Consider the following 25,893-nt stretch of genomic DNA (forward strand, 5'->3'; position numbering starts at 1 on the left):
AATCAGGTAGTGTTGGGTGAAAATTGTTGACATGGATATATAGACTCCTTTATCAAAATATTTAAATATAATATTCTAAACTACAAGTTTCTTTCCTGAATTAAAAGAAAACAAAAACCTAATAGTTTAATTTTCCCTTTTCTTTCACTTAGCCATGAAGGTAGGACTACAGATAAGCCTTTTCATATGGATGCATACCTCACCTCATCTTGGTATTTCTAAGCCTGTTTTTTCCTGAAGTTTGTTTTACTCAGTCATTTTTTTTCCAAAAGATGATTTCAGAAATTGAATTAGATATCTTATATCATAATTAATAATTTCCAGTTTATGTTTTCCTTCTAAGGCTTTTCTAAAATAAAATGAAATACACATATTAACATATGTTAATTTAATATATTAATATGTGATATATAAATATATATATTAATTTAACATATGCTGCATACATTTTTGACCTCTTTGCTCACCTATGTCTACCAGCTATGGCTGGGCATATGAGGGGTGCAAAGCCCTCTGCCTTTATTGGTGGGAGTTGTAATCTCCTTTTTGAGAAATGATTGGATAATAACATTAATGGGTTGAAACAATAAGTTGGGTTGAAACAACAAATTACAAATCCTTTTAAGACATACTGAAAGATTAAAACTACTTTAATGACCTTCATACATTATAGGAAAACACAGGAAAAAGCCTACCGTGCTAACTTAGAATGGGCTTGGGAATAGATATATCACCTTTGGAATCCTAGCACTGTTACTTAGCAGGCACAGATTACACTTGCCTTTTTGCATTCTCATTCTGTTTTCTTTAAAAAGGTAGAGGTAATAAAAGGATCACCTTACAGAGGTGTGTGAGGACTATGTGGTATAACGTGCACAGCCGCTCAGTAGGCTTTTCATGCATGTTTGCCTTCTGTTTTTATTACCAAAGTTATTAAAAACAAGATTTTATGGAAATTAAGTAGACTTACAAAGATTAGAAAATTATAGGATACAATAATCTTTCAGAATGTTGGCTTATATGGCTTTTGTAGTTTACGCATGCCAGGCTTACTTAACTGTCAGATTTATTTTTAAACTTTCAATTTCCTCTCCTATCTCCAGGAAGCATGTATTTTTATTTTTCCACACAGTGTGTTGTCCTTTTATTCTGGACATGGGAATAAAGGCGTTCTTGGAAAAGTCTCAATTATCTTTGCCTTTCTCTTGTTACATCCTGTGATATCAGTAAGACAGGCTCCTTCAGGAGCTGTACAGTTTATAAGTCTGGAGTGTCATATAAAAAAGAAATAACCATAACTTTCTGTTTTATAGCTGGAGGTTATATAAAGATTCTTGGTTGACTTTCTTTTGAGATGGAGTACTTTGGTAATGCTTTAAAAGTGATATCCTGAATTATCATGCTGTTATTTTGTGGTGGTCTTATTTTCTTATTTGAAAGTCAAGAGCTCCTAATAACCAAAATGTATATGTACTTTGTAGGTCTTTGAGATATACTGCTGCTGCTAAGTCGCTTCAGTCATGTCCGATTCTGTGCGACCCCATAGCCGGCAGCCTGCCAGGCTCCCCCGTGCCTGGGATTCTCCAGGCAAGAACACTGGAGTGGGTTGCCATTTCCTTCTCCAATGCGTGAAAGTGAAAAGTGAGAGTAAAGTCGCTCAGTCGTGTCCGACTCTTAGCGACCCCATGGACTGCAGCCCACCAGGCCCTCCGTCCATGGGATTTTCCAGGCAAGAGTACTGGAGTGGGGTGCGTTGTCTTCTCTGGATTGAGATACACAGTATCCACCAAACCTATCCATCTGTCTTTAGTGGGTACATTTCAGCTACTCTATTTAACTGTATTAACTGCATTTAAAAAAATATGTGTGTGTGTGTATGTATATATATACATATAGTAAATTTACCTCATGCCTGAAAAGATTCTTTTGTCATTTAACTTGCTAACTTTACTCTTAGCTTAATATTTGAATTACTACTTTAAGATGAAAGGGATCTCCCTGATGACTCAGATGGTAAAGAATATGCCTGTAATGCAGGAGACATGGGTTTGATCCCTGTATTTGGAAGATCCTTTGGAGAAGGGAATGGCAACCCTCTCCAGTATTCTTGCCTGGAGAATCCCATGGACAGTGGACCCGGTGGGCTAGAGTCCATCCAACAAACCCTTTGCATCTAATTAGGTAGCCTTTTCTAATTTACACCGCAGTAAGAGAAACTTTCATGAAGTCAAAACTTTATTCCTTGCTCATGTTCAGTGTTTTCTGAGGCTCCCATCATGTTTTTGTCCTGGTGTGACTCAAGCTGAAGGGCAGCCCTTATCTAGGCCATGCCAAGAGGGTAGCAGATTGGACAAGAGAGATTGTGAGACCACGAGCTGGCTCTTATTTCTTCTGCTTTCAAGGGGCCCGTGTCTCATCTCTCTCTCATTCATGTTTCATAAGCCATAAGTCACGTGGCCACGCTTGATAATGATGTGATGGGAAGTATGGCTCCCTGAAGCAGTGGGCCTAGTTTGTGGGGGAGGAGAGTAGCAAAAATGTTTAGACAAAATTATAGTCTACCGCTACGTCAGTAGTGCTATCGTTACATGTTGAAATGGCCCTTCCTCTCCCTAATTTGAAAACATCATATACTCACTTTTCAGACATATATTTAATAGTAACTATTACATGTTCCACATAGTTAATAATTCATAAGCACTTTCATTTTTAATTCCCATTTTTGATCAGCAGAAGTGTTTACCATAACTGATAGTCATTGAGAGCCATCTCCATGCTAGGATTGTAGTAGCTGCTTTATAAATGTTATCTGGCAGCAGCAGCTCTACACAAAGAAATGAAAATGGATTAAAAAGAACAGGAGGCCCAGAAGGGTTACAAAATTGGCCAAAACTCATGTAGTTTAAAATGGCAGAGCTGTGATCTCAGATCTTAGTTTTTGACTGATCTAGGACTTTGTGTAGGACCAGTGGTCTTCAATTTCCAGGGAGCCATTTATTTCATAGGGAATTAAACTGTGCTAATTGAAATAAGCATGAAGCTATAAATGTGGTCCTCTGACTCTTAGGTAACTGGTCAAATAAAATCATTCGTGGTGGCCAGTGTAGCTGAAGTTGAGAAATGGGCTTTTAATGGATTAAATGCCATTATTTTGGTTATCTACTATGTTCGAATGAACAAATATTAATTTTACCCTGTTGTGGCTATTCACCACTCTATGAACGAATATGCAGGAGTTAAAGTAAGGTTGTTTACCGATGAAGACTTTCTCATTTAAAAAATATTTTGGGCTTATATTCCAGTTTGATTCTAGAGGAATCAACAACTTTTTTTCTAGTAAAGTAGTCCATCTTCCCAGTACTGCTGTTTTTCTGGATTCTAAAGCACTGTCACATGACTTCTGCTTGAAATTATGCCTAGTATGCAGCAGTTTCCTGTTTGCAACAGAAGCCCAAAGAGTGAATTGAAAGTGTCCTCTTTGTATATAATTAATGCATAAGTGCTTCTTTCCCGGGATCAGTTATAAATCCAAGGGAGGTTGAACCTTTCTAGTGGTGATTTGAACATCCTAGACTGTTGAACATTGTGAATATCAGAAGATCTCTGGGGTAGAATATGTTTAATGTTTTGAATTTCTGTTAGAACAACATTAAATCCAGATATGGCAGGAGATACCCATGTGTATGAGGAAAGCAGTATCTTTTGAGTCATTGAGTAGCCATGTAAAAAAGAAATTTTTTTTGGATTCTTGTTCCAAAATAATTTTCTTTTTGTCAGGATTTTAGTTACACTCTCAGGTGGGGATCGTTTTTTACGCTGAGAAAGTCTCTTGGCCTTAGTCCCACTGTCCTGAATGGAATCAGAGTGGGCAGATGGGTTTCTGGGGAACCACAGAGCAGCATGCAAGTTTACTTTGGATTCTGGGGTTCTTGCCATACGTGCAGATTTCAAAGTGAAATGTTAACCTGTCTTAGCATCTCTAAGCCTTTACTGTTGATCTTGGCTGTTGTTTAGTGACAGTTGTGCTAGCAGCAGTTGGAGAGTTTGCAAAGCTGTCTATAGCCTTGTTTTTAATATTCCTTTAGCTGTCAGTAAGTTGGACTTCAAAGCTATCATTATGAAGAAGTTCCATTAAAAATGAATTCTGTTTTAGATGAAATTCCTGGTCCAAGCAAGGGAAATATTATCATATAACTTTTCCAGTGTCAACTTATGGGATAGGAGTATGAACCCAGGGCAACATGGAGCTTAGAGAGACTGAAAGGAAGGTAGAAGGTCATAGTGTTGGTTCACTAGGGGGGGCACAATTTTTTACCAAGCTTAAGTGTGATTCAAGAACCTGAGTATACTAGGAGTTAGCTCTGAGTGATAATGTTTTTCCAGGCAAGTGGATTTCTAGGAAACACAGTTAAGTAATGTTAAGCTCTGACCATTTTAAGAGTAAAAGAAAACCCAGCCTCCTATTGCTGTCTCTGACTGAAGCCATAATCTTACCGCAGGTTTCAGGTTCAGTTGCTAAGCATTAGCAGAGATGGAAGATACTAGACAGTTCCAGAAGAGATATCCTGCAACAGATTCTAAAGGCTTCCCCAGGAATGTCTAGTTATAAGAAGTCCTCCCCCACCACCCATTGAAGTATAGGTCAGCAGAAAGTATATATCAGCAGGATGTATAAGTATCCAGCAAGTGGCCAGTATTTACCAGCATAGGGCGGGGATGAAGGATTCATTCAAAGTCAAGTGCTAATCCAGAGTTCTTCACATATATTAGAGGATTTCTGAGTGTCCAACACTGAATGCATTTCATAGTAGGGTCTTTGTCCCAGAAGAGTTCAAAATCATAGGCCTGGTCATGAATCAGGGGAACTTTAGGGAAAATGTAGCAATAGCCCAAGTCTTTTTGAGCTGCAGTAGGAGTATCAGGATGGAGAAGGCAATGGCACCCCACTCCAGTACTCTTGCCTGGCAAATCCCATGGACGGAGGAGCCTGGTAGGCTACAGTCCATGGGGTCGCAAAGAGTCGGACACGACTGAGCAACTTCACTTTCACTTTTCGCTTTCATGCATTGGAGAAGGAAATGGCAACCCGCTCCAGTGTTCTTGCCTGGAGAATCCCAGGGACGGGGGAGCTTGGTGGGCTGCCGTCTATGAGAGTCGGACACGACTGGTGTGACTTAGCAGCAGCAGCAGCAGCAGGAGTATCAGGAAGAATGTCTCCCTGTGCATGGATGTTGGGTGATGCAAGGAAGCAGCAGGTGAGCCAGGACCTTAAATGATATGAGGAGCACTGCCTCTTGGAAGTTGACCCTAGGACTGTAGGAGAGTCCTGCTGAGGTACTGATCATCTAAATCAAGGTTGATCCAGGCAGAAGCTGAAAGTCGGTGTGTGCAGAGACCCCTGCTGTGATCGGTTGCCATGGACACAAAGAACACACTGACTCTAAGGACTTCTCTGGTGGTCTAGTGGCTGGGAATTCTCCTGCCAACGCAGAGTACCTGGGTTTGACCCGAGAAGACCCCACATGCCTCAGGGCAACCAAACCGATGCACCACAACTACTAAGCCTGTGGAGTGCAACAAGCCTTCCCTGCAACAAGAGAAACCAGCAGAATAAGAAGCCCAGCACCACAGTTAGAGAGAGCCCTCATGGAGTAACAAAGACCCAGCACAGTCAAAAATAAAGGCGTGAACAAATAAAATTAATACAGTAAGAAACTCTTTCTGTTGTCTTCAATTTAAAGAAAAAGACTACACTGATGCTGTACTAGATCTAGCAGGCAGATACTGGGCATATCTGTAGATCATCTCCTAAGGCAGATCCTTAAAACAATATGAATAAGCAAAACAATATGAGTAAGCAAAACAATACACCTGTGGTGGATTCATATCAATGTATGACAAAACCAATACAGTATTCTAAAGTAAAATAAAGTAAAAATAAAAATTAAAAAATAAATAAATAAAAAAGCTGATAGGAAATTATGTTAGTTCAGTGCCTAGCGCTCTCACTAGTCAACTGTTTCTCCTTTGACTGTACTGATCTCTGCTAGGTTGTTGTATGTTAAGAGAACATTATACAGTGATACTGTTAATAATTCCGCTTCAAAATCAAATATATATATATATATATATATATTTCAAATGAAGAAATGGAGTATTTGAAACTATCTTAGATTGATGATGATGATGTTTTGTCCAGAATGCTTAGTTTTACCTGCAGAATTGTGGAATTACATGAAGATAATGATGGAACTGGATGATTCAAAGGAGAAAAGAGTGAAGGAGATAGAACAAACCTCAGATTCTAGAAACCTCAATGCACGATTTCTCCTTACTCTAGTAGGAACACTCCAGTCATTGCACAAAGTCACGAGGCTTAGTCAGATTAACAGAACAATGGAAGAACAACAATCTTAGAAAATTTTTAACATTCTGTTTCAATGGTATGTTTTTCAAAATTGGCAGCTTGCACACCTATTAACATTTTAAACTCAGTTATATCAACTTCTTACTTTACTTTGAGAAACCCTATGCTATACCTTGCAGAAACCTGAAATTACTTAGAAAATTATTTTGACACCGCTTGGGAAATTCCAGTGTCTCTCACCAAAGAAGGAGTGATTGAAGACTGTGATAATTCAGCAACACCCTAAAGATCTATCTATCTGTTTCTATCTACTGCATTGCAACTATCAACTCCCAACCTTTCTGACATTTAATCCATGTTCTTTGACCTCTTATCATGGAAAATGTTCAAAATATGACTATTCCACATATAAACAGGGATAACTGCTACAAAGTTCTTAATTGACAGAAGTCTTCCTCCTTGAAATCCCACTCATTTCTTCAAATTCTTTATTATTCAGTTCAGTTCAGTCGTTCAGTCATGTCTGACTCTTTGCGATCCCGTGAATCACAGCACGCCAGGCCTCCCTGTCCATCACCAACTCCTGGAGTTCACTCAAACTCACGTCCATCGAGTCGGTGATGCCATCCAGCCATCTCATCCTCTGTCGTCCCCTTCTCCTCCTGCCTCCAATCCCTCCCAGCATCAAAGTCTTTTCCAAAGAGTCAACTCTGCTCATGAGGTGCCCAACGTATTGGAGTTTCAGCTTCAGCATCAGTCTTTCCAATGAACACCCAGGACTGATCTCCTTTAGGATGGACTGGTTGAATCTTCTTGCAGTCCAAGGGACTCTCGAGTCTTCTCCAGCACCACAGTTCTTCAGCGCTCAGCTTTATTCACAGTCCAACTCTCACATCCATACATGACCACAGGAAAAACCATAGCCTTGTCTAGACAGACCTTTGTTGGCAAAGCAATGTCTCTGCTTTTCAATATACTATCTAGGTTAGTCATAACTTTCCTTCCAAGGAGTAAGTGTGTTTTAATTGCATGGCTGCAATCACCATCTGCAGTAATTTTGGAGCCTCCCAAAATAAAATCTGACACTGTTTCCACTGTTTCCCCATCTATTTCCCATGAAGTGATGGGACCGGATGCCATGATCTTTATTCTTAAATGCACAGTTTTTGGCTAGTTGACTGTTGCTCCCTGTGGTCATCTTTGTCACGCATCTTTTACTTTTAGTGTCACACATCTTTAGAAACTATTCATATTGAAACAATATGCATCTTGCCTCTGCATTTCCATGATGCCATTTATTGAATGCTCATTGGATTATTCACAATACTGCATTATCCATTGTTCTTTCCCTGAATACTGACTTGTGGTGGCTCCCTCAGAGGTTGTTCTTATAAACACTAACAACCATGAAAGGACATCTTACTCAGAATATGGAGGAAAATGTGAACCATAATTTGTTTCCTATTTACTATTTAAATTTACTTTCTAGAGTATGAACTGAAAATAACATATCCATCTTTGTTATCTCTTTTCATGAACTCCTTAGCCCATAATCAGTGTGTTCCTAGATTGTGATTATTTTTAATGTAGACTGTGTCTTTGCCTCATCCACAAGGTCATCCCTAGGGTGGGGATGATGAAAACTTCGATAGAGAGAGAAGTTGCCTCTTCATACAAAGAATACGTCTCCTTTGTCCATACAGCTTAGGACTGGACTGGGCAAGCAGCTCAGTAGGCAGTAAGAGAGGATATTGATCACAGTGACTCATGAGCATTAGGAAAAAAGGCCTTGGAGAAGATGGATATGAGCACCACTAGAGAGCATTCAGCATGGGGCCTGCAAATGGGGATGGATGGCAGCCCTGGATGCAGGGGGTAAGGAGCCCACAGAGTAAAGACTGCATGCTGCCACCCCTGCTACCCTTGAGTGCCATGGACCAGCAGTGTCACAGAGTTGGAACATGGGTGAACTGATGGATGAGCCATGGAGCTCAAAGTAGCCTAGACCTTTGGTTGCCCACATTCTGAATTTGCCGTCTATCCAACATGAGTAAACATTATTCAAAATCACTTATGTGTGCACAACTCTTATGACCTAACTTTGCACAACCTTATGAAAGAAATAGTTCACTGACTGGTATGAGGGATTCCTTGCCAGGCTACTCTCCTGGAATGAGGGGAAGGTCACTAAGTCCTGGAATAGGTGTGGGTCCCTCAATAAAGCATTGCAGAAGACCTCAAATGGAGGAAAGAGCAATAGTTCCCATGAGGTTCTGGTCTGAGTTTGAGGTACCACACCTACCTAGCACTGTAGACCCTGGCCGGCTCCAGGCACTAGAGAGGGACTTTTTAAGACAATTTCAGTGTTTAGTTATGCAAGAGGAGTAAGTTCTAGAAATTTGCTATACAACATATTATTAACCTATAGTTAATAATATTGTACACTTAATACAATATTATTGTACAGTAATATTGCACACTTAACATTTGTCTAGAGGACAGATCTCACATTAAGTGTTCTTACCACACACGCATGCATGCATGCACACACACACACACACACACACACACACGCACACACGAGGAAGGAAACTTTCAGAAGGGATGGATATGCCTGTTACTTTGTGGTGATGGCTTTCTGGCTTTATTCATATGTCCAGGCTCATGAAGCTATGTATATTAGGTATGTATAGTTTCTTTGTATATCAATTATACCTCAATAAAATTATTGTAAGAACAGAGGAAAATTTCAGACAAGGCACTTCAGATGTGGGAACCCCTGAATTCTGGGGCCCAGGATGGGGGCCTCACGTGCCTGTTTGTAAAATATGGTACTGCCCATTAGAGCTGTTTAATCATGTAAACAGTTTTCTTCCCAGTTCTGAGTCATCTTTTCTTGTCCTTTGCAATCTCTTCAAATATTCCCCCAAGAGAATGAATGCCTCCTGAAGCATAACAGCATTGTAGATGCCGCTGTTTTATGTGTGACCATCTGTACACACCAGCACTGTCCTTCCTAATAAACTGGTACATACTGGCATCTTCATTGTTTATACGTTTGCTTGGCATTCATGCCCTAAGTAATACAGCCTGCTCAAAATCAATAAAATCACCCCAATTGTCCCTCATCAGATGCAAATATTACCACAGAGGCCATCATTATTATTTTGGTATATGTTTTAAGACCCACCCAGAGGACCCTGGGCATTTTGTTACTGGGACCAGTCATTGGTTATTTTGAAAGGAAGATAGAAATGAACTACTCATATCTGTTTAGGGATTTAAAGACAAATTTAATCCTGAGGTGTTTTAAGATCCCTTTAATCAAGTTGCAAAACATCCCATGGATGGAGGAGCCTGATAGGCTACAGTTCATGGGGTTGCAATGAGTTGGACACGACTGAGCGACTTCGCTTTCACTTTCTTTCACTTTAGTTGATTTGAATGAGATTAATTTTCTTCATTTCATGGGATTAAAAAAAAAGACTTTTATTAAATTGGTTTTACACTGTTTTTAAACCTAATAAAATAGTGTTGTTAGCTGTTGGGAAGGAATAAATTTTCTTCTACTCTTTTAGGTTCTGCTGGCTGGCTTAGGAATTAAATTGACATGAGACAGATCACAGGAGAACATCCATCAAATGTTTAATAATGAGTATACATGGGAGAGACCTAGGAAGACTAACTAGGCAAAATGGCCAAAGCCCTCACCTTAAATGCCATTTCAACTAAAGCCAGAAGAGAATGTCGGGGGTTGTGGCTTGGGACTTCACTGAAGAGGAAGGCAGTTCATATGGAGATGGAAAAACAAATGTTTGGTAAACAAATGTTGGCTGGTCCATGCAGAGACAACTGGACACAGAGGGGAATTTTAACAAGCAGACTTTGCTAGCCTCCTGGTCCACCACACATACTTCATACTCTAGTTATCTCTGGCATCAGTTCCTTTCTGGGAATAAGTTCTTTATGTACATTCTTTTAGGCAGGTAGGGGGAAGGCAACAGGGTCCTCCTGAGTCTGTGGGCCTTGATTATTTTCAGCTCAAAATAATCCTCATGCAAAGAGACACATTTGGGGGTGGCAAGTTTTGGTCTCCCACATGGCATTATTGCATCTTATTCTGCTTTAACTATTTTATCATCTTAATTCAGAGGTCTATACCTCTGAATTAGCTAATGGACCTCTCATTTACAAATGGAATGAGTAGATACATAAATTTCTGTGTATTCATGTCAGTGTATAAGTGACATTTGTGAAAGCAAGTCTGGGTCATTGTTTTGGAAGCTATCCCAGTTCATGTAACATATACCGCATCCAGGAAGTGTCTGCATATGTATGCATTGGCAAGCCAGTCCTCCCATGCCCTCTTGTAAAATCTCTTAATGGTATGTTCTCAATTATGCTAGGTTAGGAAACCTGCTTAAAAGTTTTCATGAACATAAAACATTATGAAGGCTATTAAATTGAACAGACTGGTGTTTGGAAAGTGGAAATCCCCAGAAATCCTAATATTTCAAACGTTCTTCTTTATTCACATCTTGCTGGATGAGCCTAGCAGGTTCATACCCGGAGCTGAAGGAAGACTTCTGACAACAGTCTTGCTGCCAGACCTGAATCCTTTAGTCTCCAAGGTTCTTTGACCTTTCTGAGACCCTCGGCCACAAATCTCTTTTCCAGCCACCTTAGCCTCAGCTCTGTGCTCCTCTAAATATCAGTGTCAGCTGCTTTACCCATGACTCCAGATTGTTCACTGATCAGACTGTTAAGAACTAATTGTGGAAGGGTCTATAGTTTATAGGTATCATGACAATTACTTGGGCTATGAAGATAAATAATGTATTTCAAAGTGGTGCCTTTGAGGATCACATTCTGCTGCAGGAGAAGTCTAGTTACAAAAGAAGGTGATAGGTGCTGCAGAGACTTTTAAAAATATAGAAGCAACAGCAGCTGACTGTGATTCAGGCATTCAGTTAAGATGGTTTTTAAGCTAAGTCAGGAAGCAAAGAGGAAAAGAGACCAAAGGCGTGCAGTTCTGAAAGAACGTAGGATATTGGAAAGACAGTATGGATGGAGCCGAGAGTTCCTGTGAGAGCCAGTAAGAACTGACTACCAGAGGAAGAAAGGAAGAGCTGACTACAGCAGAAGAAGAGGAAACTCAGGATGGGCACACAGACTGAGAATAGAGGGAAGGCCGACAGTGAAATCTGATGAAACTGACTAGGTAGGAAGAAGATACCAAGATCAAAGAAAGAGAGAAGAGGAAGAACCGGGAGAAGAATGGAACATAGAAATATGAGGAAAATGTAATGGAAGACGCAAGAATCACGGATGAACTTTGATGGAAGGACCTGAAACCCAGCGAGATGTGCAGTGTGTGCTGAGGGTCCGAGCTGGATCTGTTTTAGCTGACTGGTTGAGGAGAAATGGCCGTAGTTTGAGGACTGTAAGTGATGTGAGGAAAAGGAGACGCTGAGTGGTCGCATTTGTTGAAGAACAGAGAGTAAAGGGGTGGAAGCTGAAGCCTTATACAGACAGGCTACTTTTTGCTACTAGATAGAAAAACTTAGCTCACTTTTATCACACAAGGGAGAAGAGCTAGAGGAAGGGAAGATGGTGAAGAGACAGGAAATAGAAGAGATGGTAATTACTTTTAAAGGAGGTGTGGAAAATCTGTCAATTCCTTTTACACATCGACACCACCATTTTCTCTTTCTCCATTTCCTTTCCAAGTGAAACTTAACTCCCCTTTTGGCAGAACTCTAATCCACCAACAAAGCTATTCCTTTTATCTCCATCTCAGAACCTGGCTCAGCATTGCTGTTAGTGACTGGCTCTTTCATTCCCAAGTTATCATGGCCTCATACATATTCATCAACTCACTGTCTAAAATGGATAATGGCCAAGAGAATGTTTTTAACATTCAAAGAGAATGGTTTTTTGTATAAAAAACATATTGATAGAGCCGAAGAAAGTAAAAAACAGGATAGCCACATGGCCTTAGAACAAATGCCTTAAGCGCTCTAAGTTTCAGTCTCCTCCTGCTTTTTAAAAAATATATATTTTTATTTTTTTAATTTTTATTTTTTTATTTTACAATACTGTATTGGTTTTGCCATACATTGACATGAATCCACCACAGGTGTACATGAACTCCCAACCCTGAACCCCCCCTTCCACCTCCCTCCCTATATCATCTCTCTAGGGCATCCCAGTGCCCCAGCCGCAAGCATCCTGTATCCTGTATCGAACCTAGACTAGTGATTCGTTTCTTACATGATAGTATACATGTTTCAATGCCATTCTCCCAAATCATCCCGCCCTCTCCCTCTCCCACAGAGTCCAAAAGTCTGTTCTTTACATCTCCAGTACAGTATACCAACACATATATATGGAATTTAGAAAGATGGTAATGATAACCCTGTATGCGAGACAGCAAAAGAGACACAGATGTAAAAAATATATATTTTTAGAAAAGTTTCAGGTTTACAGTAAAGTTGGGACAGGCACAGAATTTGGCTCAATGCCCCTTACCCATAGTCTCCTTCGTTATTAGCATCGCTCACCAGAATGGTACACTTTTTACCAAAGATGAAGCCACATTAGAACATCATAATCACCCAGAGCCCTTAATTTACTGAAAGGTTGACTTGATGTCTTATGTCCAATGGATCTGAAAAAGTGTATAATGACATATATTCATCGCTAAACTATCATATTGTGTATATTAATTGCCCTAAAATTCCTCTGTGCTTTGTCTGTTCATCTCCCTTTCCTCTAATTCATGAAACCACTGATCTTTCTATTGTCTATCTAGTTTTTCTTTTTCCAGATTGTCCTATTGTTGAAATATACAATATATACCATTCTCAGATGGGCTTCTTTCACTTAGTAATATTTAATTAAGTTTCCTTCATGTCTTTCATGGCTTGATAGCTCATTTTCTTTTCTTTTCTTTTTTTCCTTTTAATTGAAATATAGTTGCTTTACAATCTTGTATTCTTCTGTACAGCAAAGTAAATAAGTTACATGTACACACACACACATATATATATCCCAGACTATTTTTATTTTTCTTCCCATTTAGGTCACCACAGGATAGCTAATTTTCTTAAAATGCTGAATAATACTCCATTGTCTAAATGTACCGCAGTTTGTTTATCCATTAATCTGCTGAAGTACATCTTGATTGCTTCCAACTTTTGTCAATTGTGAATTAAGCTTTTGCAAAAATTCCATGTGCAAGTTTATGGGTGGATATAAATTTTCAACTAATTTGGGTAAATACCAAGGAGAGTGATTGGTGATTGCATGGTAATAATATGTTTATTTTATTTAAAAGTTATATTTAATTGGAGGATAATTGCTGTACAATATTATGTTGGTTTCTGCCATACAGCAACATGAATCGGCCATAAATATAGATATAGCCCCTCCCTCTCGAGGCTCCCTCCCACCTGGTTTGTTTCATTTTATCAAACTACCAAATTGTCTTTCATAGTGGCTGTGCCATTTTGTATTTGCACCAGTAGGCCATGAGAGTTTCTGTTACTCCGTATCCTAACATTTGGTGGTGTTAGTGTTTTCAGATTTGGGGCATTCTAACAGGTATGTGGTAATATCTCATTTTAATTTGCATTGCCCTGATGACATGTTTGTGGAACATCTTCTCATATGCTTATTTGTCATCCATATATTCTTTAGTGAAATGTCTCTTAAGCTCCCCCCTTTTTTCTTTATCTCTTTTGTTTTAAAGTCTATTTTATCTGAGTATAGCTAATCTCATTTTCTTGTGGTTTCTATTTGCATGAAACATTTTTTACTGTCCCCTCACTTTGAAGTTGTCTTTCACCCTGAAGTGAGTCTCTTTTAGGCAGCACATTGTAGGTTCTTATTTTTCAATCCAATCTGATACTTTATGTATTTTGATCCACTTTTAAAAATTGCATAGTTTTCTTATTATTGAGTTTAAAGAGGTCTTTGTGTATTTTGGGTAGCAGTCATTCAGCAAGTGTGTCTTTTGCAGTGCTTCCTCCCCCCAGCCCCTGGCTGTGGCTTGTTTTCTTCACAGACTAGTCTTTGATTTTAATGAAGTCCAGCTTATCATTGATTTATGAGTCATGCCTTTGGTGTTGTATCTTAAAAAATGCATCACTGTACTCAATGTCATCTAGGTTTTCTCCTACGTTGTCTTCTAGGAATTTTATAGTTTTGTGTTTCACATTTGTGACTGTGGTCCATTTTTAGTTAATTTTGTGATGGGCATAAGGTATGCCTCCTCTTATGGTTAAAAATGATAACTTTGTATAGTTTCTATCTACGATGTATTCCAGATGAAAATTTAAGGATGCTAAAATTAAGCAATTAATCATTTTATGAAAAGGGATGAAATGGCTAGTAGGAAGTTTGGTGGAAAGTTGGGGGTTACATGGATAGGTTCCAGTCTTGCCTTCTCACGTGGTGGCTTTGTGTCCCTACCTCAGTTTCTTGAACTCAGTCTCGGTTTTGACCTCTTCATAGTGGGTACACATAGTTTCCTACAGGATTGTTTTGAGAGCCACATGTGATGATCTGGGTAAAAAAGCCAGCACAAATGTGGCATATGATGGGTGCCTAATGAATACCTGTGATTATCTTCTTCCTCAAGTTAATTTTGCTCAATGGCAATGACTTTTCCCCAAGAAAATACTAGTAGCAGACATTAAATGAAAATTTCTTGTGAGCAATGCATTGTTTTAAGTCTTTTACATAAATGAATATATCTAATCTTTAAAAAACTCTTTGAGGTAGGTAGGTATTATTTTCATTACCATCTCATGGTTGAGGAAACAGGCATAGAGATGTTAAATAATTTGCTAGGGTCACTCATATAGTAACGAACTAAGCCCAGATTGAAATCCAGGCAAGTCAACTCCAGAACCTGTATTTTAAACTTCTACATATAGTTGCTGCTTATTTATGAAATAATTCTTTTCAAATATGTTTTTGATATAAACTTAATTTGATATAAGGCTTAGCAGTAAATGGCTTCCAACCTTTCAAATATTATTTCTAATACAACTTCAGACATATGTAAAACGCCCAGTTTGTCATTAATAACTAACAGAAGAACACAGGTCTCAGAGCAGTCATGCCATCTGTCAGAAGCATTTTCTGATAGTGCAGTAGCTGCTGTATTTGAAAAGAGGAATGCTGACCTGTTTTGTATGGTTACCCAGATAACTATTTCAACATCTGAGACTTTTTCTATACATTTCCTTGACTGAGAGTAAACAGTATATTCATAAAAGAAAAGTAACAGGAGTGTTTGAAGAGACAATTCTGATTATGGGTTAATAAACACGAATTACTGGACTTTTATAAATTAGTAAAGGAAAACATTGAATCGTTAGAATAATTTAGTAATAATCTCAACTGAAATGGTTTATTTTTATAGTTAAGGTCCTTCATGCCAGAGTTTGAAATATACTGCCTGGAAAATCCCATGGACGGAGGAGCCTGGTAGGCTGCCGTCCACGGGGTCGCTAAGAGTTGGAGATGACTGAGTGACTTCACTTTTACTTTTCACTTTCATGCATTGGAGAAGGAAATGGCAGCCCACTCCAGTGATCTTGCCTGGAGAATCCCATGGACGAGGGAGCCTGGTGAGCTGCTGTCTATGGGGTCGCACAGAGTCGGACATGACTAAAGTGACTCAGCAGCAGCAGCCATTATAGAAACTTAGATGTCTCACCAAGAAAGTGATTTTTAAAAGTTAAAATGATGACTATAAGACATTAAATATATCCTATACTGATTTTTCCCAAACAACCTGGTAGTGAATATTATTAATTTAAAAACTGTCAGTTCCTGTTTCAAGATAGTAACCTCTCATCAGTACATCTAGTGAAATGAATGTTTGACCAATAACTAGGGTATTCAGGTAAATTTCTTTTGCAAAAATGAAATTAAAGAAGTGAATAAGAAGGAGAAATTGTCTTTTTAAAGAAGTTGATAAGTTTGAATCTGGGTATGTTTTATTGAGAAATACCAGTAGGAATATGAAAAGAGAAGACATAAGACAGTTGCTTATGCTAAACTTCTAGATTTTTGTTGTCATCAAAATATTATGAGCCTGGGAGCAATGGACTTTCTCTAATTTATAAGAAAGAATACTGGTGTTGAGGACAACATTGATAGGAGTGGGAAAATCATAATTGAGAAAGTTAAATCCCTGTAGGAGGAGAGTAAATTGTCAGTTTGCAGTCTTAGAGATGGAGCAATTCTGAATGAAGTGAGGTCTCTGCTGAAGTAGCCTTGGACTTGGATGTCACTGGAATTGACTGAGCATGTCAAAGAAGTGGGCCAGTCAATAAACTGTCCTCCCAAGTAACCAGAGAGTGTTATTTAGAAGGAACTTTGGATTGGAAAAGACTGTGATTCTGGGAAAGATTGAAGGCAGGAGAAGGGGACAACAGAGGATGGGGTAGTTGGATGGCATCACCCACTTGATGGACATGAGTTTGAGCAAGCTTGGAAGTTGGTGATGGACAGGGAAGCCTAGAATGCTGCAGTCCATGGGATTGCAGAGTTGGATGTGACTGAGCTGCTGAACTGTAATGAACTTCCCTGAACTGCTTAAGAGCTCTTGAGAAACAGACATAGAAAGTTGAATTTGACTTAGAGAGGGCTTGCCTCAACAGTTGAATTTGACTTAGAGAGGGCTTGCCTCAACAGTTGCCAAGAGCTTCAGATCTAAGTAGTTAATGATAGCCTAGCAATCACACTTCTGGAGCCTGTCAGCTACTCTTTCTTGCTTTTATATATGAAGCACTGGATTTAAGTTTATCCCAGGATATGATAAAATATGAAAAATTAACACTATATATTCAACATTGGTACCTACTAACAATACCTATTAATAATAATGTGTATCATTCTTTTATGTTGTTCCAGACACTGTGCTAAGGGCTTTGCACGATGATCTCCTTTAGACCTTACCTCAACCCTGAATTTGATATCATTAAGCTTTATTTACAGATGAGAACTCTGGGACTTGGAGAGGTTGTGTCATTTGCTCCAGGTGACATTGCTAACAACAAGGGGCAAAACTAGTATTCCAACTTGGATATGTCTAATCTCTTAAGTTATACTGATTCTGTGAAGGCTTTTCAAAAACGTTGACTGTTTTGTACTCTGAGCAACAGATGATAAAAACACAAAGATGATTTCAAAATAATTGAAGAAATTAAGTTTGAAATCTTTTAATTAGGAAAAATCAGCCACTATCCACCAACCAAGTGTTTTTATTCATGAATCTTTGATTTTGACTGTACCTGTCACTCCTTTTATGAGTATATGTCTTTCTATAAGGAAATATCAGAATCAAATCCTTGCTCAGGTTAATGATAAATTGTGTTAACACTGATGTTGACCTCACTGAGCAAAATCAGTAAGGAGATTCTAGCAATTTTCATATTGAAACCTGAACTGAGGTTTTTGTTGGGGGTGGGGGAGGGCTATCCTTTTAAATTTCAGTTCTTCTCGATTTGAGAGTTTCTGTTTCAATGGGTAGACTCACAGTCACATGAGAAAGTGTTTTAAAAGGAAAATCCTTGATGGTTCAAGCAGTTGGACTCTGTGTTGAATTCTTACTGAGGTTTAGGATGACTGTTGATGGCTGAAATGTGCTTGTGGGACACGCGTGTTACACGATAGCACCCAGTCCTAGCTTAATGAACTAAGCAGATTGCTGGTCTTTCCTACCAGCTGTTCCAGCCTTCTATAGTTGTTTGCATTATGACTCTTTATGAACAACAGATAAATTTGGACATTTCAATAGCAGATATGTTACATGAAGAATTTGTAATGCTGAAAAAAATAGGCTACTTTCTGACATTCTTTCATTCCAATATTTAATCATCTGAAACGGCAGAAACAGATGAGTTCTCCTATTGGCTACAAAGCTATCTGCTGTCATAGATGTGACATCGTTATGGAAGATGCATGTCTGGTTGCCATGTAATTCAGTAATAAATAATCAGAAATTGTTTTCCCCCAAAGTGTTGATTATTTACTGTATCACCTTATCAGAACTCCTTTTGCTCAAATCATCAGTTTTTTGTTGTTTTCTCCAGTGATCATCCTCAGTGTTTTAAAAAAAAGTATTGGAATTTTTGTAGACAACAGCAAAAAGGCTGTAACTGTTACCACCAAGATTTCAAAAGAAAAGCACTATAAACAATAGCATCTTCCATTGGAATATTCTCTTTAATGTCTCTATTAGTTTGGTTGTTGCAAGGAGTTCTATAATTTTAAATAAAATTGACTGTTAAGTCATTCTATTAATTCACAACTAGTTACCAAATACAAAGTGCTAGTAAGTAATACTTCCTTACACATGTTGGAAATAAATAATCTCTGGCTCCATGAAGTGGAGACATAGATTGTCCCAGTGGAGTTTAAAACCTAGTTGGAGAGTCAGACAATAAATGAGATACATAAGTAAACTATATAATGTTAGATGGTGATAAGAGCTATGAAGAAGTACAAGGCGGGAAAGACAGAGAATGCTGTTGGGGAGTACGGGGAGGTGCAATTTAATAAATTAGTTATCAAACATTAACTCTCAAATGTGTTTTTTGACAACTTTATATGGTGTTTTCCCCAGTGTACATAATGTGTAACTTTGATATATTCGTCTACTTAATTGTGTAATTATACTATACACTATTTTTGTATATATGTCAGCTAACCCCTGCTGTTAATGAACAGAAAACAAGTGGGATTTGGCAGATTAACAAGCTGCTCTTCTTTCTTAGGAGCTGTAGGCATTAGATATGATTATTCTGCAATTAATCACTATTATACTTTGTATTATGTTGCCAAAAACTCTGTTTTTATTGTACTTAACTTGGCTGTTAAGCAGATGATCAGAAATTCATCATGGGTTAAAAATGCTTGCGTTCACACAACAGTTTTACATTAATATTACTGAATTAATAAGAATGAAACAATTTTCTTGAGAATTACATAGCAGTTTCCAGGTGTGATTTTCATGCTCTGGTGAACAGCATGCATAGTTGCCTGCCGAGTTATAGAGACTAGAAAGAATAAGCATGTCATCTTCTACTCAGAAGGTCAAATGGTTATATTCTCACACACTTGGAAAGACATAGTAGGAAGTGTCTGCAGGTATCCAGTCATTGCCCTCCTTTGATCCACTTCCATGAAGACATAGAGTGGACTTTATTAGCTTTCATAAGTTGATGCTGGTCTAGTCTTACTTTTCTGAATAATCACTGCTCAATCAGCAATGTACAATAGTGTATTCAAGGCATTTCTTGGAGAATATTATTTTGACGTCACTGCCCCAAATATTTATCAAAAGCTAGAATGAAAAAAGGAGTCTTTATGGAAGATTCCTTGAGGGAGGTGCAGATCATCTACCCTTCTAGACTGATAATTGCAAACTTAAAGGACTAGAGTAGGCAAGAAAGTAACAAAATTGAATGAAGGCAAGTATGTGACCTGTGGCCTCCTGGAGGTCACATGCACATCTAAGAGACAGTCCTCATTCCATAAAGCACACTTTTTGAAGGTTGATTTCTGGAACCAGATGACCACTTTAAAACCATGCATTTAATCCTTCAATTAAAATAGGCTGGCATCTGATTAAGATACCCAAACCACATTTTTCCAATCTGTTAAAATTTTCTGAATTCTAATATATTGTGAATCTAACAGTCTACATTAAGGAAGTTAAAAAATGATTATGAAGCATGCAGTTCTATTTATTTATATATCACAGATTAATCCTATGAGGATCCTTGGGAGAAATTTCTGTCTGTTCTTAGTACCAGGATTAGTTGAGCTTAGAAGCTCAGAGCTTCTACTCTGAACAAGTGGGTTATTTTCCTTATCAATAAAATAAGTAAGTTTGTTTCATTTTATACCAGGAGCTCTTGACCTTAGACATGGATATTTCACCGAAAAAAGTCTCTCTCTTTGTCAATTTAAGCTGTCTCTTGCAAAGTTAATTTAAATTCATGACCAAGCTCTAACCAGAGAATTTCATCTTGCAAGGTATACTTGTCTATCAACTTCACTCCTGACTTTATCTTATCTTTCTTATTCTTATTTTCCCTCTGATATATTTCCTCATGCATTTACTTAAAAATTTGTATTTCGTTTTAGTTCATATGACTATATAGAGCACCTTAGAACTTTAGGAAAATGTGAGATTGAAAATAAATGAATAACCAGTTTACAGAATCTGTACTGGTTGACATTTTTCTTACCACAATAGCATTGCATACCAGTATATTATGAGGTCAAACACTAATGTCCCTACTTTTGTTGGGGTTTCCTTGGTGGATCAGATGGTAAAGAATCTGCCTGCAATGTAGGAGACCTGGGTTCAAAACCTGGGTTTGGAAAATCCCTTGAAGAAAGGAATGAGGAAAGGCTACCCACTCCAGTACCCTTGCCTAGAGAACACAATGAACAGAGGAGCCTGGTGAGATATAGTCCGTGGGATCACGAAGAGTCTGACGCGACTGTTACCAAGCATAATTAAATAATAATACCAAAATATTTACATTTGACATGAACTGATGATTACTAGATGGCCCTTATAACGCAATTTTAAATAAGACCATTATTCACTTTCTGAAGTTTGATAAGAGAGGAAAGTTTACATCTAATGCTGGAAGTGGCATGTCAACAGGTGTTTGTACTTGTGTGTATACATTACTGCCATTAGCCCATTTGCTAACTTTCTGTGATTTAAAAACGGGGCATTCTGTCCTCTCAGATGATACAACCCAAGGTCGGGACACACACTTTTGTCCTCAGGATGTGGAAAGGTTTGTAGTCCCCATCTCTCTGAGACCAGGAATTATTATAGGGGAAGATGCGACCTACTGGAGCATTCAAGAAACCTTACTAGTGTGTTACATGTGAAATTCATCAGTCACACGTGTCTAACCAAGGAAAACTAGATTGGGAGCTGACGGGGTAAATTCTAGGTTGGTGACATTTTATAAACATGTGAACAAAAACAGGCAGTTCTAATATCACAGGAAAAGAAGATGTGACAACAGGTAGATATGTGTCATACAAAAGATTAATAATATTTTTAATATGTATTGAACTCTTCCCGCATTTAATAGCTAAGTCCTTTTTGAGAATCTGATGAAAGCTAAAGTCCTTCTACGGAAAAATGCACAAAAGCACAGAAGTAAAGTGAAGTGAAAGTCGCTGAGGGGGCTGTAGCCTGCCAGACCCTGTCCGTGGGGATTCTCCAGGCAAGCATACTGGAGTGGGTTGCCATTCCGTCCTCCAGGGGATCTTCCTGACCCAGGGATCAAACCCAGGTCTCCTGCCTTGCAGGCAGACTCTTTAACGTCTGAGCCACCAGGGAAGCCCTTTTTGATAGGTCATAAACCTCTTGAGAAATTGATGAAAGCTCTGATCCCTCTACAGAAAAATACACAAAAAAATAGGCATCTTTTTAAAAATCCCATTTCTAGAAGTTATCAGATACTTGGAAACAAACTCCAGCTATTGGTTATGGAGAGCTCATTCATTGCCAGTCATTTGTTCAGTAGGACGATGATAACCTCCTTATGAAGGTACTGCACTTCTCTGACCCTGTGTCTCAAAATCGTCAGTCCTTAAGCTCATCAAGGTCATGTTCTGGGATTGCATGACTGATAATATAGTCTCTGAACAAGTATAAACAGGAGCTGAAAGTTTTTTGCTATTCAAACTGTGATTAATAGAAATGAATGTGAAGATTTCCTTATCCATGTAATCAAATTGTTCAGATTTCATTTGATGGTTAAGCATATTCTTGAACTATTATATCATCATTTAAAAGAATGTTTGAAAAGAATTAGTATCCATATAGGAAAAAGGCTTGATATGTACTATTATGATAAAGTAGACTACATTACGTGTTTCATCAGTATATTTGCAACACTTTCCCCTTAAAATGTATTTTAAAAAGACTAGAAGATACTATACCAAAAGTGTTAGTGATCCTCTTTGGTAAAATTATAGATCATTTTCTTTTTTGTTACACTGTTTTATTTTCTGTATTATTTTAATGAACATGTATTTAAAAATAAAATGGGAAAAAAGTTCCTTTTAAAATTATAAAAAGTAGCTTGCTGGAGAAGGGAAATTGTGTATAGTGGTGAAGCATAAAATCATGTCATCAAACAGAGTTCTCCATCCTCATTAATAAATGTGTATATAATTTGATGACATCAATTATTGTCTTTGGGACAAAGAAATAATCAATTTAGTGATTACTAAGATTGACTATCTCATATGACTCTCACATGGCTAAGTTAAAATGTGAATTGAAATTTGTAATGTTCTCAAATTATTAATGAAAACAAGCATTAATAGGCTTTAAAAATATAGATTTAATAGAAGTCTTTTTGATACTACCCAGTGCCACTTTGTGAGAGTAAATTATTGGAGTCTGTACTTATATACTGCTTTGTAATGACACTTTTGTGGCAATTGGTCACATTACCTATTTCCTCTGCAAGTGTCAGTTTTGGATAAATGTTATGAAGTCAGTGAGATTTGTGGGTTTGAATTGAAATTTTGTCACCACACTGAAAGAAACCTCACCCAGAGGGTATGAATTAAATTTTTGGTGTTTACCCATGAGTTGAATGAAATCAGCACTAAAATAATATCTCAGTGGGCATAAAGCCAACCATTCCAATAAGATGGACATATAGGGAAAGCCTCGTTTTATTGTGCTTTGTTTATCACTCTTTCCAGACTTTACCTTTTTTTTTTTTTTCACAAATTGGCAATTTATGGTAACCTTGTGTTGAACAAGTCTAATGACACAATTTTTTCAATAGCATTTCCTCATTCATGTCTCCATATAACATTTCGGTAATTCTCACATTATTTCACACTTTTTCGTTATTATTTTTTTTGTTATGGTGATCTATAATCTGTAATTTTTGGTGCTATGACAGCAAAAAGATTATAACAACCCGAAGGCTCAGATGATAGCAGTTTTTAGCAATAAGTATATTTTGATTGAAGTGTATACATTGTTACTTTAGACATAATACTATTGAACAATTAATGACTGCAGTACGGTATAAGCATGCCTTCTATATGGACTAGAAAACCAGAATATTTGTGCAATCCATTATACTGTGATATTCACTTTATTATGATGGTTCAGAACTGAATCCAAGATCTCTCTGAGGAGCCTGCATTCTGAAATTGAGTTCTGTGCAGCTTGTACATTCTCAGATCATCCAGGGCTGCTGAAAAAGAGAATTAGCAACAGTCTTACACTGCTCATTGGAAAGAACTAATATGTACATCTTGTGCTGCACAGCTTCATGAAGTTCTGGGTGAATAAGTATGAGAGGTACCTTCTAGAACTGAGCAAATACTGGATGGAGTTAAACAGACAGGAAGACTTTACTATTCATGTCTGTTGCAATAGGGGTCAAGACTATTGCAGTGAGATTATTCAAAATTATACAGTAGAGGAAAGAGATTGTTTTAATTATGCTGAACCAAAAAAACAGTAGGATTTTTAAGTACTTGTAATGAGCTAGTGGAAAAGTTTGTGGAATAACTGTGGGGAGGTCAGTCAATGTGTTTGCAATATGGCAGTTTACCTAATTTAGGCTCCTACCTTCCACAGAGACTGGAAAATTAAGGCTAAATCGTTACTGATGATAAAATTTCAAAGAGATGTTTCCCAGGTCCTTGAGAAAGACTTTTCTAGTGGTAGAAGGAACCAGAGGCTGGGAAATGATTTATATCTGAAAGAGAGAAAGAATTTACAAAATCAAGTTTTTAGAAGGAAATCTAAGAAAAGAGAAGGCAAGGGCCAAAAGTCAGGAAGAAACTTACCTGACCCTTAGTGATGCCAAGGGTGCTCTTAAGGGCATCTTGGTTACACTCATTGTCCTTGGAGGCAAAACGAACGTAGAGAATTCTTAACATAAGAAGTGAGGTTCTGTCTTTGGATCTGGCTTCTGTATGATTTGTAGATGTCAGCTCTTTATGCATTTTCTGTAGTGCATGACAACTACCACACACCGAGGGGCTTGAAACAGCACACCTTTATTTATCTCACAGTTTCTGTGGGTCAGGGATTGCTTATGCTCTATTGAAATCAGTGTGTTGACCACGGTGGCGTTTTCTAGTAGACACTCAAGTTTGAAAGCAGCTACTCCCTCCACTTGCATGATTATAACCAACATTCTATTGGTTAGAATCAAGTCACATTTTCCACACACACTCAATGGAAGAATTGTACTTAGCGATGTAAATACCAGGAGGCTTCCCTAACAGTCTTATGTGCCTTATCCTTCATTTGAAAAATTTGTGAAATTAAAGCAGTTTCACTAATAAGAGTTTCCTTAGATCTGTAGGAGTCCTCAAGTTGCTGCTAGAGAAGTTTGGTGATGAAGGTGATGTCCTCATATCATACAGCTCTGATTCTCTAAATCTCCTTTACCCTGAACAGCATGCTGAGGTTTCTTGTGAAATTTGCTTTTTTCCTTTTCTTCTCTCGTTTTTTTTTTTTAATGAAATTCTTCTCTTTCCTTCAAAATATAATAAAAAATGCACTGCACCAGATAATACGTCTGACCACACTAGCAGGAAAAGCCATGATTCAAATAAAATTTAAAATGGAAACTTCATGAATTAATGCTTAGTGCTATGAATTTGACCAATCATAGTTATGTGACTTGTCCTAGAGAGATTTTAAAGATTCCCTATATTGTGCAAAGAGCCTGTAAGTTGGGGGTTTACTTTGCACAGAGGCGCATAGAAACAATTCAGTCAAACTTTTCCACACAGTTTCACTCTGTTTTTTTCCTCTGCATTTCCTTGCATCTTTCATAGCTGTACCTTCTCAAAGAAATTATCCCACTTGAAATAGGATAATAAGAAAATCCTAGTGGAGCTGAAAGTAGTATCCAGATGAAAAAGGAAGAAGTCACATGTTGCTCTCATTCTAAACTTTTATTGCTTAGTTGCACTTTCCACATTTGAGAGCATACTTTAATTTGTCCCTACTTTTTATTTGCAAAGTTCTCTTTTCTATCTTAGTGTGAAAATGGAGCATCTGCTGATGCAATGTCCTGGGCTGTGTTTACAGACTCTCTGGAGGTGAGGTGGAAGTGGAAGGAGCATGGGAAGAATCAGTTCCTTAGCAATTGTTTTTCTCATTATGTTGTAAAGCAGCCCATTTCAGGTTATCCTTGGAACATATTTTTTTTATATTCATACACCATTGACTCTATTGTGATAATTTACTTTCAATTTATAGTATTAAGGTTGTCATTTTAAAAGATGCTATATTAAAGTCCAGTTTGGGCTACGGATTCCAGCTCCCACTTCATGTTTTGCGTATTAGGACTATGGCAACCAGTCTTCTCCTTTGTGCTTATAAAGTGTAGGCACATGACCTTTCCAGGCCTAATGGGAGAACCCACCCAGAAGGAGCACATGGAGCCTGAAATGGTGAAGGAAGATAA

General features: G+C 38.0%; 1 protein-coding gene across 2 annotated transcripts in view; it reads left to right on the forward strand.

The window, feature by feature from the left end:
• NAV3 (neuron navigator 3) overlaps nucleotides 1-25,893 on the forward strand; it is an 892,975-nt gene that overhangs the window by 443,753 nt on the left and 423,329 nt on the right. The window lies entirely within an intron of this gene.

The sequence above is a fragment of the Ovis aries genome, chromosome 3, assembly GCF_016772045.2.
Source record: "Ovis aries strain OAR_USU_Benz2616 breed Rambouillet chromosome 3, ARS-UI_Ramb_v3.0, whole genome shotgun sequence".
NCBI classification, from domain to species: Eukaryota; Metazoa; Chordata; class Mammalia; order Artiodactyla; family Bovidae; genus Ovis; species Ovis aries.